Raw genomic sequence first — 15,980 nt, 5'->3', positions numbered from 1 at the left:
AAAGTTTGAGAGGCACTGTGATTGAAGGCAGCCTGAAATTTCAGGACAAACGCTGGACCAGGTGTTAAAGAGATATGGGTAGAGTTCCTGATTGGACTCTAGCCAGCTCTGAGTACGTGGGCAAACCTCGGAAGGAAATAGGCATGCTCAGAACTAACTAACAAGAAGAGCTTACGTTATTGGGGTTTCACTATGTACCAGGCACTGAACTAGGCATCTTGCGTGTATTAACTCTCCCAACCCTCCCATTGAACCTTTGAGAAAGGTACTCCCACTGTCTCCATTTTACAAATGGCAAAACTGAAATACAGAGACGTTAGGCAGCTCGTCCTAGGTCACACGGAAAGTAAATAGTTGAGTCAGGTTTGAACTCAGGAAGTCTGGCTCCAGGGCTATATACTGCCTCTCAGATTCCAAGCACAGAGTCTTCGCAGTGTTCTATCAGGTGTATAAGAGAAGCTCTAGCATGGAACTAATTCTCTCTGACTGTAGGGTTTGAAGAAAGCTTCATAAAAGAGGCAACTTTTGAAATGGTCTTTGAATGAGAGGTAGGAGTTTGGTAGGAGTTTTAAGTTGAGTGCCTTCCATGGGTAAGAAGACTATTCCCTTAACCCGGATGGGGTTTCCATGCAGCCAAGTACTCCCGTATCCGTGCTGTTTCCTCTGCCTGGAACATCTCACCATCACCTCACCCCCTTTCACCTGATAATATGGTTTCACCTGTTGAGTGTCATCCTTCAGATCTCAAGCTCCCAAGACCCTCAGGCAAGGTCAGGCTTCTCATTAAAACTCTCCTCACATCAATTGCTTTTCCTTCATATCACTCAGACCAGCTTATAAAATAAAGAGTTATTGTGAGAGTGTGCCTAATGAACGTGGGATTCTCCAACTAGTCTATGAGCTTTTTGAGGGCAAGGACTATACCTAGTCCTCTTTTTTTACGGCATAACAACATAATGATCTGACATATGCATACATTGTGAAATGATTACCACAACCAAGTTAATCAACACAACAGTCACCTCACGTAGTTACCATATTTTTGTGTGTGATGAGATTATGACCTACTCTCTTAGCAAATTTCAAGTATACAGTACAAACCGTATTATTAACTGTAGTCACCGCACTGTACACAGATCCCCAGAACTTATTCACCTCATAAGTGAAAGTTTGTGTCCTTTGACCAACATCTCCCCATTTCCCCCACCCCTAGCCTCTGGCAGCCACTGTTCCACTCTCTGGTTCTGAGTTCCACTTTTTTAGATTCCACATATAAGTGAGATCATACAGTATTTGTCTTTGTCTGACATATTTCGTGTAGCATAATGCCCTCGAGGTTCATTCATGTTGTCGCAAAGAGAGGATTTTCTTCTTTTTATGTCTGAGTAATTTTCATTGGATATACATGCCACATTTTCTTTATCTATTTATCCATTGACACTTAGATTGCTTCCATATCTAGGCTATTGTGAATAATGTTGCAAGGAAGAGGGAATGCAGGTATTTCTTCAAGATGGTGATTTCATTTCCTTTGGATATATGCCCAGAAGTGGGATTACTGGATTGTAGAGTAGTTCTATTTTTAATTTATTGAGGAGTCTCTATATTGTTTTCCACAGTGGCTGCACCAATTTACATTCTCACTAATAGTATACAAAGCTTCCCTTTTCTCCACACCCTCTCCAACATTTGTTGTCTCTTGTCTTTGTGATAACAGCCATCCTGATGGGTATGAAGTGATATCCCATTGTGATTTTGATTTGCATTTCCCTGATGATTAGTGATGTTGAACACCTTTGATGTGCCTATTGGTCATTTGAATGTCTTCTTTGGAAAATCGTCTACTCAGGTCCTTTGATCATTTTTTAATTCGGTTATATGGGTCTCCTGCTATTGAGTTGTATGAATTCCTTATATATTTTGGATATTAAACTCTTATCAGATATGCTTTGCAAATATTTTCTCCCATTCCATAGGTTGTCTTTTCACTTAGTTGTTTCCTTTGCTATTCAGAAGCTTTAGTTTGATGTAGTCCCAGTTGCTTATTTTTGCTTTTGTTGCCTGTGTTTTGGGTGTCATATCTAAAAAAAATCATTTCCAAGACCAATGTCAAGGAGCTTTTCCCCTATGTTTTCTTCTAGGAGTTTTATGGTTTCAGGTCTTAAATTTAAGTCTTTAATCCATTTCGAGTTAATTTTTGTGTATGGTGTAAGACAAGGGTCCAATTTCATTCTTTTGCATGTGGATATCCAGTTTTCCCAACACCATTTATTGAAGAGACTATACTTTCCCCATTGTGCATTCTTGGCACCCTTGTCAAAGATTAGTTGACCATACAGATGGAAACTAAACTTCACAGCATACACAAATATTGAATTATTATGTTGCACACTGGAGACTAATCTAATGCCATATGTCAATTTTACCTCAATTAATAAAAAAGATTAGTTGACTATATAGATGTGGATTTATTTCTGGGCTCTCTATTGGACTGTACCTGTTTCTACTTTCTTGTGAATCTCTAGGGTCTAGCCCAGTGCCTGACACACAGTCAGCACTCAATAACTGTTAGATGCACAGGAGATGATCATCTGCGGATCTCAATCACCACCGCCCCTCCCCTCCCCCACACAGAAGTCAGAGAATGGGCTGCAACCCAAAGCAGGAAACCACCCTCCCCTTGATTAACAAATGACAAACAAGAAGTCTGCCAAGCCTGCATACCTTGGGTTTATCCATTTCAACTCATTCCTTCTTTGGAGCCACAATGAGCACAGATAAATAGCTGTTCGTAATTTGAATGGCTGTTACTTGTACAAGGTTGTACTGTTACCTCCAAAGCATAGAAGACAAATCATGTATTTAAACTGAAAATGTGAAACATGTTCCAGCAACACTGTGGCTTCTCCAAAATTCCAGATCAAAAAGGAATAAAACAAAGTTGAATTCTTCTTTTAGGCACTGCGAGGTTAGCTTAAACACCAGAAGCACTGACTTAAAGGGGCAAATTCTTCAGAATTATATAATAGATTTGACAAGTTCTTACAAGTAAATTCTCTTTCCAATGTGAAAACCTTCTTTCAGAAGCTGGCCCCATTTTGATAAGGGATTAATTTAGTGGTAAATGAAAGGATCCTTTGCCATTCAGAGCTCTGCTTCGTGTGGTCAGCTTGGGAACCTATTGCAAAACCTCCATCCCAGGCTACTTGGCTTCAATGGTATTGAAATAAAGGGATCTCTTTTCCAAATCAGGTTGCCATTTATCAAAGCTGCAATTCTTCTTAGGGTCCAGTTCCATGTTCCTTTGCTTGTTTACCAAGTCTCAGCTGGTCCTTTTAAACCCCAAATATAAATATGTCTCCAACTTTGATTTCCAGCCAAGGATTTCTAAAAGCAAGTCAGACTTCAGAATGTTATTCTTTCTTGTAGGGAGGCCTTATCAGATCCCATCACACACACTGATTTTGTGAAAATAAACTCACTTGAAAACCAATAAGAAGCCCAGCTTTTGGGACCAGTGACAGTGAAAACAAATCACTCATGTAGCTGTGAGGTCTACTGGCAGAGGTTTCTCTCACTCTTCAGACAGAGCAAAGAATCTGCTAAGAAACATTCAATTCTCCTGTAATTCTGGATTGCCCAAAGCAAGTATAATTGGAAGCAGACATATCCAGTAGCCCAGCACAGTCATGTGGGTTGACTGTGGGTTCAATTTCAAAAGGAAAGAGTTCTCTGGACCAAGGAATGATCATGTTTACAGTCGCCCTTTGAGACGTTTGAGTTTTGCCTGTTAGTTTGTTCATAAGAAGACAAATTTTAGGAAATTAGAGGAAGAATTTCTTCAATACTGATTGTTAATCTCCCTGCTGAGACCTCTAAGGAGAAATGATTCATTTATCCCTCAGCTCAATCTCCTGCTTTCTAGCCTCATGCATTAAGGAAAACAGAGAAGTTGACTTTCCTCTGCTAGACAAGGTCTGGCCAAATATTTACTATTGAAGGCCAAGTCCTGAGATCAGCGATATACCATTAATTTTCACAACAGCCTAATAAGGCAAGTACAGGTATCAGCTTCATTTTGTAGATGAGGGAGATGAGGCTCAAAAAGGTAAACAGGTTACCCAGCTTGTAAAGACAGGCCTGGATTTAAATGCTAGCTGTTCTGACTTCTGACCCTCAGCTGGTTTGCCTCCCCAGCTCTGGGTTGTTTAGCCCTGGCCTCGGGCCAGTGCCTTGGGTCTGCCCCCATGGAATTCTTCCTTCCCCACAGCCCTCCTCCTCCTCCTCCTCCTCCTCCATCCAGGCTGGGGGAGCCTGCTCGAGGCTTGTCCTCCAGCCCCATCTTCTCAGGGCTGCCCATGATGACTCCCTGAGCAGATTCCAAGCTCTGTGTCCCTTGGTTCCCATTTATCTCCAGGGCCTGAACAGCAAGCTGTTCATCAAGGCTCTGAAAACTGTTGGTGCCTGACTGATGATTATTGGGGTTCAGATCCCCTCTTCTACAGTGTCATTCATCTCATCAAGGAAATACCCTCAACTCAAGGCTCCTTTTATTCCATCATCCAGGTCACAGATAAAAATATTCAGCCAAACCCACAATCTCTTTGCATCACCCACCAAGAGAGACCAGTTCCACCTGCGCAAGAAGGCAGCCCAAGGGAGAAGGGAAAAGGGAGGAGAGAGACGGGGGTGGGGGGGGTAGTTCTGCTCCCCTCCAGCAGTGAACCCCTTTCCCACTATTGCCATGTTGTATAAAGGCCCAGAAAAAGTAAAGAATCTGAATTGGAAAAAAAAAAACCATGAGGAATCTATCAAAACTACAATTATTAACAACTTCTTACTCATTTATTTTCATTGCATTTTGTTTCTCTTTATCCTTAAGAACAGGACACAGTAAAACCAAATCAACCAGCTGAGCTCTGTCTGAGAGGCCAAAGAAAATCTGACCTGTGTCTTTTATGTATTAACAAGGCCCACTCTCTACTAAAGAAATAGGTGAACAAAGAGCTCTAGATTAAAGTACTAAAAACCCAAATGAGCAGTTACCTACATGACAAACACAACTTCCCAGCCTGGAAACCCCTTTGGAATGATACTGTCCAGAGACACTATGGCTCATTGAGAAGAGCAGTGGACTTGATGGGCTATCCCAACCCTGTGCACTGACAAGCTGTGTGACTTTGGGGAAATAACTTACCCTCTCTGAACTTCAGTTTCCTTAACTATAAGATGGGAATCATTTGAATTTTACTTTAATGGTTGGGTTGTTGTGAGGATTACATAAATTATTGTTGTGAGGATTACATAAATTGGTTGTTGTGAGGATTACATAAATTATTGTTGTGAGGGTTACATAAATGGGTTGTTGTGAGGATTACATAAATTATTAGGTCACAAAAGGTCCTCAATAAATATTAGTCAAATTCCAATGCTAATGGCCCCTTACACATACACTGGAGGTGACCACTGCCCTCCAGTAGTTTTCTGAATATCCAAAGTTCCTCTGGGCAATTCATTACAATTTGCCTATGCATAGGACATCTACTACTTCTTCCTGTTGGTCTACCCACTGCCCCTACCCCACATAAGATTCCATTCTCTCATTTAACTAAACATAGCTGAGGGACAAGCAACTGAGTCTTTGGTAGAAACTAATTCTCAGTAAGTATGAACAGCCACAGGTAAAGCACCTGGGTAGCTTGCCGCTTTGCCATAGGTAGACTCGGGGTAACAAACCCAGCTGTGTTTGCCTCGCACTGTCTGTTAACCTCCTTCTCTTTACTTTCCTCCCCTGTGAACTGAGATGGTTGAGTCAGCTGGTTGGCAGACTCCTATTCAGCCTTATCAGTCAATGGGGCTCCAGCATTTACTGGGGTCCGTAAATGCCACCACATGGACCTAAGAGATCCACGTTTTCTCTTCCCACATCTTCAGTCTTCTCCTCTCACTCTCTCCAGCATCTCTCTTGGCTTGGCCCCCAAGACTAAGCATCTTTCCAGCCTAGTCCCCAATTTGGATGCCCTATCTACTCCAACATGAAGAAATCCTCAAATACAAACCATATGCAGGTTTTTAAAATTAAGCTCACTCCAATCTTACTCATTACAAAAAAGGTTGAGGTGACTTAGAATAAAAGCTATAAAATTAATAGTACATAGTTATCATTATGACACCAGATTAGAAACAGCTGATGTCACTAAGTGAGCTCTTACTAGGCCCAATGAAGCATTTCAAAGATTCAGCTCAGGGTTTCGGGGTCTCTCTGTCCTCCTGGCCGACTGCAGGTTATAAATCAATTCTGCCCCATGCTGTCTCTATTCTCCACTTTTGCACTTTCCAGCTACTTCTAATAGTGTATCCAGCATGCCTGGGCTTTGTCTCTCTCTCCAGGAAAAGTATAGACTGGGACAATCAGAAGTTGCTTCTCTCCTGGGCCCTGCCTTCCTGGGAGAGCAAACAATGATTCTCTTGATGCTCTAGGTCTTTCTCTCTTGTGCTTTGGTCACCCACCTGTAGGACACCTTAACCACTTTTGCAGCCCTCCCCTGGTTCCTATAGACCAGTGGTTCCCAAGCCTGGCTGCCCATAAGAATCGTTTGGGGAGCTTAAAAAATGCTAGTGTTTGGGCCTCCACCCTATTGATGTAGAAGCCCTGTTGGAAAGGCCTGGCCATCTGTGTTTGTAAAGCTTCCGGGGTGATTCTAACACATAAGCAGGGTTGAAACCCACTTCTGTAGATTTTCACCTTTGGACCTCCAGCCTTACATGGTCTGCTGGTATTTCCAGGTTCCTAATGTATTACAACTGAATATTCCTTGGGGATGAGGGGAAGGGGCATGGGGAAAGCAAGGACAATGTACTACTCTTACCCAAAGGTAATTTTTTTAAAAAAACAACAATAGGAAATAATTTTCTTTTAAGGGAAACAAAATAATTACATGTGGCATAACACTTTTTTTCGAGCAGCCTTTAGTAGTTATTAAGAAAATACTGGCACATTTTATTTATTCATATATTTCATTATAAAAATAACTCATTTTTATTTTCAGATACAATACAATAAGTCTAATTGAGCAAATTCTTGATTCTCACATGTAATTAGTGACAAAATAGTTTGGGAAAATCTAAACAAATTCTATCAAAAGTCCACCCCTGGGATGCACTAAAGGTCATTAAAAAGGCAAAAGGTGCAGGGATCTCTCTTCTTTTGAAACTAAAAGGCATCTTTGCACAGATGCGATGAGAGGCATTTCCTCAACAAAAATATGTTGAATTCCTACCTGGTGTGAGGTGCTGCTCCAGGCCTGGTGTGTGGGACTTTAACTTGAACCCCTACATCATGCCCTTCCACCTCAAGTCCCACAGGTTGATTATTCATAGCCTGTGCTTCTTTTTTTAAATTGAAGTATAGTTGATTTACAATGTTGTGTTCATTTCCGATGTACAGCAAAGTGATTCAGTTACACATATATATATTCTTTTTCGTATTATTTTCCATTATAGGTTATTACAAGATACTGATATAGTTCCCTGTGCTATACAGTAGGACCTTGTTTTTTATCTCTTTTGTATATAGTAGTTTGTATCTGCTAATTCCAAACGCCTAGTTTATCCCTCCCCCCTCTTCCCCTTTGGTAACCGTAAGTTTGTTTTCTATGTCTGTGAGTCTGTTTCTGTTTTGTTAATAAGTTCATTTGTATCATATTTTAGATTCCACATATAAGTGATATCATATGATATTTGTCTTTTTCTTTCAGACTTACTTCACTTAGTATGATAAACTCTAGGTCCATCCATGTTGCTGCAAATGGCATTATTTCATTCTTTTTTATGGCTGAGTAATAGTCCATTGTATGTATGTATACCACATCTTCTTTATCCATTCATCTGTCCATGGACATTTAGGTTGCTTCCATGTCTCGGCTATCGTAAATAGTGCTGCTATGAACATTGGGGTGCATGTACCTTTTTGAATTAGAGTTTTCTCCGGATATATGCCCAGGAGTGGGATTGCTGGATCATATTGTAGCTCTATTTTTAGTTTTTTTAAGGAACCTCTGTACTGTTCTCCATAGTGGCTGTACCAGTTTACATTCCCACCAATAATGTAAGAGGATTCCCTTTTCTCCACACCCTCTCCAGCATTTATTATTTGTAGACTTTTTAATGGTGGCCAGTCTGACTTGTGTGAGGTGATACCGCATTGTAGTTTTGATTTGCATTTAGCTAATAATTAGCGATGTGTTTTAATTCGCACTGACATTTTTTTATTGAGATGTGCCTATTGGTCATCTGTATGTCTTCTTTTTTTTTTTTTAATATATTTATTTATGTTTGGCTGTGTTGGGTCTTCGTTTCTGTGTGAGGGCTTTCTCTAGTTGCAGCGAGTGGGGGCCACTCTTCATTGCAGTGCGCGGGCCTCTCACTGTCGCGGCCTCTCTTGTTGCGGAGCACAGGCTCCAGACGCGCAGGCTCAGTAGTTGTGGCTCACGGGCCTAGTTGCTCCGCAGCAGGTGGGAATCTTCCCAGACCAGGGCTCGAACCCGTGTCCCCTGCATTGGCAGGCAGATTCTCAACCACTGCGCCACCAGGGAAGCCCTGTATGTCTTCTTGGGAGAAATGTCTGTTTAGGTCTTCTGCCCATTTTTTGATTGGATTATTTGTTTTTTTTGTTATTGAGTTGTATGAGCTGTTTGTATATTTTGGAAATTAAGCCCTATTGGTTGCATCATTTGCAAATATTTTCTTCCAGTCTATAGGTTGTCTTTTCATTTTGTTTATGGTTTCCTTTGTTGTGCAAAAGCTTATACATTTGATTAAGTCCATTTGTTTATTTCCGTCATAGCCTGTACTTCTAATTGAATCACCTGACAACATTTGAATCTTGTTTTCAATCGTTTTCTTTTTCTTCAATGGTCTCTGCCTTCATCATCATTGAGTTTCCCATTGGTCTTAGTGTCTTTGATCTCCTTGTTTCTGAAAGTTCTCCTACATTTCTTCTAGAGTTCTTATACACAGTTCAGCCATTTTTATATTTCCTAAAACTTATCAACTTTCTCATCAATTATGTAAAGGAAAAATTCTTGAAGGCAGTCACAAACTAATACAATCTGCCAGCCTATATCAATAAACAGACTTAGTTTTGTCACCATCACTAGACATGCCACCTGAACTTAAGGGAAGTACAAAAGCATTTTACATGTATGTAGACTAACAACTCATTTACCTGCACCTAGGAAGCAAACTCTTCCTCATTCAGGACTTTCCAAAAACTTCCAACACTAAAACTGAAATTTAACCATTTAGATCAGGAATCTCTCAGTGATAGATGGCTGACTAATTCAGTTTGCATATGTGTTTTAATTTGCACTGAAAACATTTTTTTATTGAGATGTAATTGACATACAACATTGTATTAGTTTTAGGTGTACAACATAGTGATTTGATACATGAATATATTGAGAAATGATCAGAACACTGTTTAGTCAACATCCATCACCATACCCACTCACAAATTCTTTTTGTGTGTGACTACTACCACTTCCACCACCCACACACATACACAAGCACACAAGACTCTTTTGACATACACAAACCCTTTCTAACCCTCTACTCTTCTGTGGGCTAAGAACCAGGAAGATAATTTAATTGGAATTGTGTGTAAAGTAATAATAAATAGGCTTGAATCAGGAAGTCTTTAAGGAAGGTGCCTCTTTATAATAGATAAACTTCAGTGCAAGTTCTTCGTTTTGACTGTTCAGAATCATCACCATTCAGTTATAAGCTCTTTAAAGAAGGCTGATAAGTATGTCTCTTGTCTAATAGAAGAGTTTGCAATGGAAATTCTGAGCATTGGTTTTCCCATGAAGAATCAAAAACTCACTCACTAAGCCAAATAGAAAGCATGCCCACTGACCTTCAACTCTTGACCTTCACTGCCAACCATAAAATAAACAACTAGAAACAAACAGCCACAGATGTTATGCCCTTCCTTGGGTTGATTAGTGGCACCAAGAGCATTTGTGCACCCAGCACTGTAGCATGAGCCACTTGTGTAAGCAGAAAGCCACTCGTCATTAACTAGACAACAATGGCCAAGCCAGCCCAGCCAAGAGCCTCTACTCAGAGGCCACAGAAGCAGCTCCCTCAGAGGGGCTGGGGCTGCCTTGCTCCCCTCACATCCAGTCAGGCCCACTGCCCACCCCAGCCTAGGTTTCTGTCCCTCCTCACCTGGGCTATTACAGTGACTCCCCCAGCTGAACTTCCGCTTCCCATCTCTCTCTGCCTGAGTCATCCTCATCAGGCTTTCTAACCCTCTGCTCTCATTGCATTGCTTCCAGGTAAAGACAAACTCCAGTCTATCTCCCTCTTACCTGGAGAAAAAAAGATGACTTTCCTCAATCTCCATCATTCACTGCACCTTACCTTTCTGCAGGCCCCAGCCCAAGCAAGCATGTTTACCTCTTTGCTTTCCCACCACTCCATGGTTATTGCCACTTCCTGCCTTTGCTCTTGGTGCCCTTCTGGAACACCATCTCTATTCCCCTCTGTCTGTCCAAATTCCAGCCAGACTTCATACCTCTATTCAAGAAGCCATTCCCAACCACTCCACTCCTTCAGGGTTTCAATCAACTTTCATTCAACTCCATACAACTCCCAACAATTTAAGCTCTCCTCTTTTTTTCCCACTGTCCTGGGCATAAGCCCTGGCATAGAGCAGAGGTCCTAACATGAAACTTCTTCGGTGGGTCCTGATCAATTTCCATCTCTCTAAATACTAACATGTTCAATGAGCACAACTGACCTTGTAAATGAAGACCCTAAGAAGGGGTAAGTTTCTCTTTGGAGAAACTGCAGTCTCTCTCCCACAATGATGCACTGCCCTTCCAGTTTCATGGAGAAAGTACCGACGGGCTAGGTTCCCAGAGAGCTGGCAAAGAAAGGGCAAGTCAGCCTCCTCCCCTCCGCCAACCACCCCACACTTGCCAGACAGCATTTAAAATGCACTTCAGGGTGTCCATCTTTTCATTTGGAAAGGAAACAAGTCTTGATATTCTGTTTCTCCCATTTCATTAAGGACAGAGGTCATCCCAGGGAGGGGAAGGGTAGTTTCCAAGAGAGGGCTTGTGGAGGAGTGTGGTGGGGGAACTCCCTCAGCCCTTCTCTTTAGCCTGCTTCACCCTTTGAAGAGAACAAGCCTAGCTCTCAGAGCGAATTATTTTCAACGCAGCCTCTGCCAGGACCAGGCTCTCCCTGGCTGGCTGAGGCAATACCCAGAAGGACAGAGTGATATAGCTCAAGGTCAGACAGGGTGTCCAGACAGGACTGGCTGGAGGAGGTGGCACTGAGACAGCTGGGAGAAAAGGGATTGCAGAGGGGACGAGGGAGAAGGCAGAGTGCATGTGTTAAATGAAAGCCCAGAAGTTTCCCTTCTCTCTCTCTCTCTTTCTCTTTCTCTCTCTCTCTCTCTCTCTCTCTCACACACACACACTCCCGCACAGAAACACATTCTTTGCTTTCCCTCCCCTCCTCTACCTCCCCAAGGCATTTCTATAAATAAACAATAAGCCCCTGAGCCTGCCTGCGGCCCATTATTAACTCTTGCAGTGTTCAGACTGTAAGTGTATAAATCCTCACACTGTGCCCCACTTCAGGGTTTGCAAAGCCCTTTCCCACACGTAATCTTCACCTGATTCCTGCATCACACACCTTAAAGGGTCCTATAAGTCCCGTGCACAGAATCATGGGCACCCCACACCTGCACTCCCCAAGTTCTGAGCCTTAATACAACAAGCTTCAGGTTCTGCTACTCAGAAGAATCCCCTGTGCTTCAGGCCACGTATTTCTTTTTTTTTTTAAACATCTTTATTGAAGTATAATTGCTTTACAATGGTGTGTTAGTTTCTGCTTTATAACAAAGTGAATCAGTTATACATATACATATGTTCCCATATCTCTTCCCTCTTGCATCTCCCTCCCTCCCACCCTCCCCATCCCACCCCTCTAGGTGGTCACAAAGCACCGAGCTGATCTCCCTGTGCTATGCGGCTGCTTCCCCCTAGCTATCTATCGTACATTTGGTAGTGTGTATATGTCCATGACACTCTCTCACCCTGTCACATCTCACCCTTCCCCCTCCCCATATCCTCAAGTCCATTCTCTAGTAGGTCTGTGTCTTTATTCCCGTCTTGCCACTAGGTTCTTCATGGCCTTTTTTTTTTTTTCCTTAGATTCCATATATATGTGTTAGCATACTGTATTTGTTTTTCTCTTTCTGACTTACTTCACTCTGTATGACAGACTCTAACTCCATCCACCTCATTACAAATACCTCCATTTCATTTCTTTTTATGGCTGAGTAATATTCCATTGTATATATGTGCCACATCTTCTTTATCCATTCATCTGTTAATGGACACTTAGGTTGCTTCCGTGTCCTGGCTATTGTAAATAGAGCTGCAATGAACATTGTGGTACATGACTCTTTTTGAATTATGGTTTTCTCAGGGTATATGCCCAGTAGTGGGATTGCTGGGTCGTATGGTAGTTCTATTTGTAGTTTTTTAAGGAACCTCCATACTGTTCTCCATAGTGGCTGTATCAATTTATATTCCCACCAACAGTGCAAGAGGGTTCCCTTTCCTCCACACCCTCTCCAGCATTTATTGTTTCTAGATTTTTTGATGATGCAGGCCACGTATTTCTTAAACCATTATTTGCACACCCCAAATAATCAGAGCCACGATCTATTAAACATTTGCTCTGTTGTAGGCACTGCACTAAGTGGTTGACATGCATGATCTCATTTAAATTCTGTAACGATCCTGAGTTGTCAGTATGACAGGGGCATTTTGTCGATGAAGGAAGGGGAGCTCTGATGTTATGTTACTTGACTGAGATCCTAACTGGAGAGTGTGGGTGCTGAGTTCTGAACCCAGATCTCTATGACTATAACACATATGTTCCCAGTGCCTGCCCTGAGGTCCTCTTACTAAGAATCCTTTAGCATCTAAGATTCCAGAGGATCTACTGGGGCGGGTCTAGTTAGGCATCTGGAGTGCCAGGATCAATAACCAATTAAACTTTCCCAGGCCTCCAGTGACAACTTTTACTCTTCATTTCAATGCACATTTCTTTTGCCAGACTCTGCACTCGGTATTGTGAATAGAGCAGTAATGAAGACAGACAGGTCCTGCCCTCGTAGAGCTTACAGTCTAGTTAGGGGAGACAGTCCATAAACGAGCACACAGTTAAATACATATACCAGTTCACCAAGAAGTTCCAAATCAACAGAGAAGAAACACGATGTAGTTTTAATTTTTTCCAAACACTGTTCTCAACTGTGTCAAATGTTCTCCCTCCATCTTTGTGTCCCTTAAAATATCACAGACATTTGGTAGTGTATATATGTCCATGCCACTTATACTCCAATAAAGAATTAAAAAAAAAAAAATCACAGATTCCACTACTTCCTGTCTTTCAGTTATTGAAATTTAGTCCGGGCTCATTTAAACTCCCATATCATATCTGATCGAAAGCCCTCAAGTGACCCTGAGTGACCTGACTTGCTGCTGGAGGGGCTTGGCATGGAGGGGCAAGGGGCCTTGAGCTCTTCCTCCCCACTCCCTGGCCCTTGCCATCTATAGCCCACCTCACAGACCCTTGCTGCTGGAGGTGTCCTCATCCAGAGGGTGGCCATCTTGGCTAGGGGCCAGTACCTTCCTAGTGTCCTTCTGACCCATGGAAAGGTCAAGCATCCTGCCAAGCCCCGGGAGAGACCCTGCCCCGCTGCCATCCTTTCTTTCAGCCCCGCCTTCTCTCTTCAGTGTGTTTTCTGCTGGGACACAAAAAGACACAGCAGTGCTGCTGCCCAAGCAGATGTCCAGCTGGGAAATATGACACTAGTGATTCCCAAAGCACACCCCCATCTCTCTCTTGGCTTAAAGCAGGGAGGAGGCACCCCTTTCCCTGTCCCAGGGAGACATTTTCTTACCAGGAGCTCTGCTCTCCCTCAAGCTGACTTTGAGGATCCACACCCCCTCCTCCAGCTCAGCCTTCTCCTCATAGACCTGGGACAGGGGCAGAGAGGGTGGTATTGGGGCCAGTTCTGCCACCTCAGTTGCTGAATTGGGAGCTGTCTTTAGAAAGAGAGAGAGCTTAGGACCTTTCGTGTCACCTGTGGGTCTTGGCAGCCATTCCAAGACAACAGAAAGGTCTCTCTCAACATCCTGTTTCAGATAAAATTATAATTGTGAGACATGAGATGAAGGAAAAGAAGAGGGTTCCATGAGAGGAAATGTCCATATGCTAGAATCAGACTTCTTGGGTTCAAAACCCAGCTCTGCCCCTTACTATGTGCCCTTGGGCAGCTTACTTAACCTCTCTGTGTCTCAGCTTCTTTACATGCAAAATGGTGATGGTAATAGTACCCACCTCATAGGATTAGATACGAAAATGTAAGTAACATTCTTAACAGTGCCTGGCACATTAATAAATGCTCGGTAAATATAAATTCCATGAGGACGTGGATTGAGGGATGCAAACACTTCACAGACACTCAACAACAGCTGATGAAATAATGAATGTGGGAGAATATCCAGGAATACCTATCTGAGATGGGGTAGTCAGAGAGACCACTTTGAGGAGGGGACACTTTTAAGCTTTTTTATTTTTTTTAATTAATTTATTTTTATTTTTGTCTGTGTTGGGTCTTCGTTTCTGTGCGAGGGCTTTCTCTAGTTGCGGCGAACGGGGGCCACTCTTCATCACGGTGCACGGGCCTCTCACTATCGTGGCCTCTCTTGTTGCAGAGCACAGGCTCCAGACGCGCAGGCTCAGCAGTTGTGGCTCACGAGCCCAGTTGCTTCGCGGCATGTGGGATCTTCCCAGACCAGGGCTCGAACCCGTGTCCCCTGCATTGGCAGGCAGATTCTCAACCACTGCGCCACCAGGGAAGCCCGACACTTAAGCTTTGACATGAAGGATGAGGGGGACCTCAGCCAAGGAGCCAGAAGAAGGCAAGAGGAACAATGGGATTAGTTACTTTATCTTCCTTATGGTAAAATTTCTCCCAAGTCCAATTTAGGCAGATTGTAATTGTATCACATTACATAACAGACCTAGAAAATTTGCCTTAGACATTTAATGCATTGCATACATACAGAGTTATAAGATGCTAATTCCCTCAAAATCGAAAGTTGTCCTTAACTCCCAGGAGCTAAAGCCCTCCAGGCACTCTGTCCCCATCACAGCAGCTCTAACAGTGCGGTCAGCAATGCCACCCTTTCCTCTGCTGGTGTCTGGCCAGAAGTCTTCGAGGAGCCCCCTTCTCCAGGACACACTGCTTATCTGCAAAGGACTCTGAGACCAAAGCTCTCCACTTTCTCTGCAATATCAGCCAAGGACAGGGTCCCTGCTCCCCACCCAAGGCAAACCTGTAAAACTCTCTGGAGTTTGGCCTTGATCCACTGCCTCATGACCTCCTCTCTGTGCCCCCCATAACTGACAACATCCTGCCCCACCCCCCCCCTAAGAGACGAGTTGGAGGGCAGCTGGAACAAAGAACCAGGGTGAGGAAGGGCGTGGGAGCAAAGACAGGTGGAAAAGGTATGGCTGGGTTTGCCCCGTCACAGAGCACACAGCTGAGAGCTCTCTCCACACCAGGCGTGCAGTAAAAGAGCAGTGAGTAAACATCGGACGGAGGATGCTGACAGTCCTCAAGGAATTAAAGGGCTGAGATGTGAAAGAGTAAGTGGAGTTAAAGGCTTTCAAGATTCACAGGGCCCCGGGGCAAGGATGCAATTGGAGGCCCCTTCTCTTCCCACCCTGACTTCGTCCTGCAGCACTGGGGACCTCATCCTTATGCAGTGGACACTCCAACCCACAAGCCTTGTCCACGTGAACTCCCCCCACCCCATCTTGCAAACAGCCACCTCCCAGGATCAAGGGTGCAGCCACTGGTGGTGTAGACCACCCTCAGG

Source organism: Eubalaena glacialis, chromosome 1 (assembly GCF_028564815.1).
Source record: "Eubalaena glacialis isolate mEubGla1 chromosome 1, mEubGla1.1.hap2.+ XY, whole genome shotgun sequence".
Taxonomy (NCBI): Eukaryota; Metazoa; Chordata; class Mammalia; order Artiodactyla; family Balaenidae; genus Eubalaena; species Eubalaena glacialis.
The sequence above is the reverse complement of the archived record's forward strand: the minus strand, read 5'-3'. Positions refer to the sequence as shown.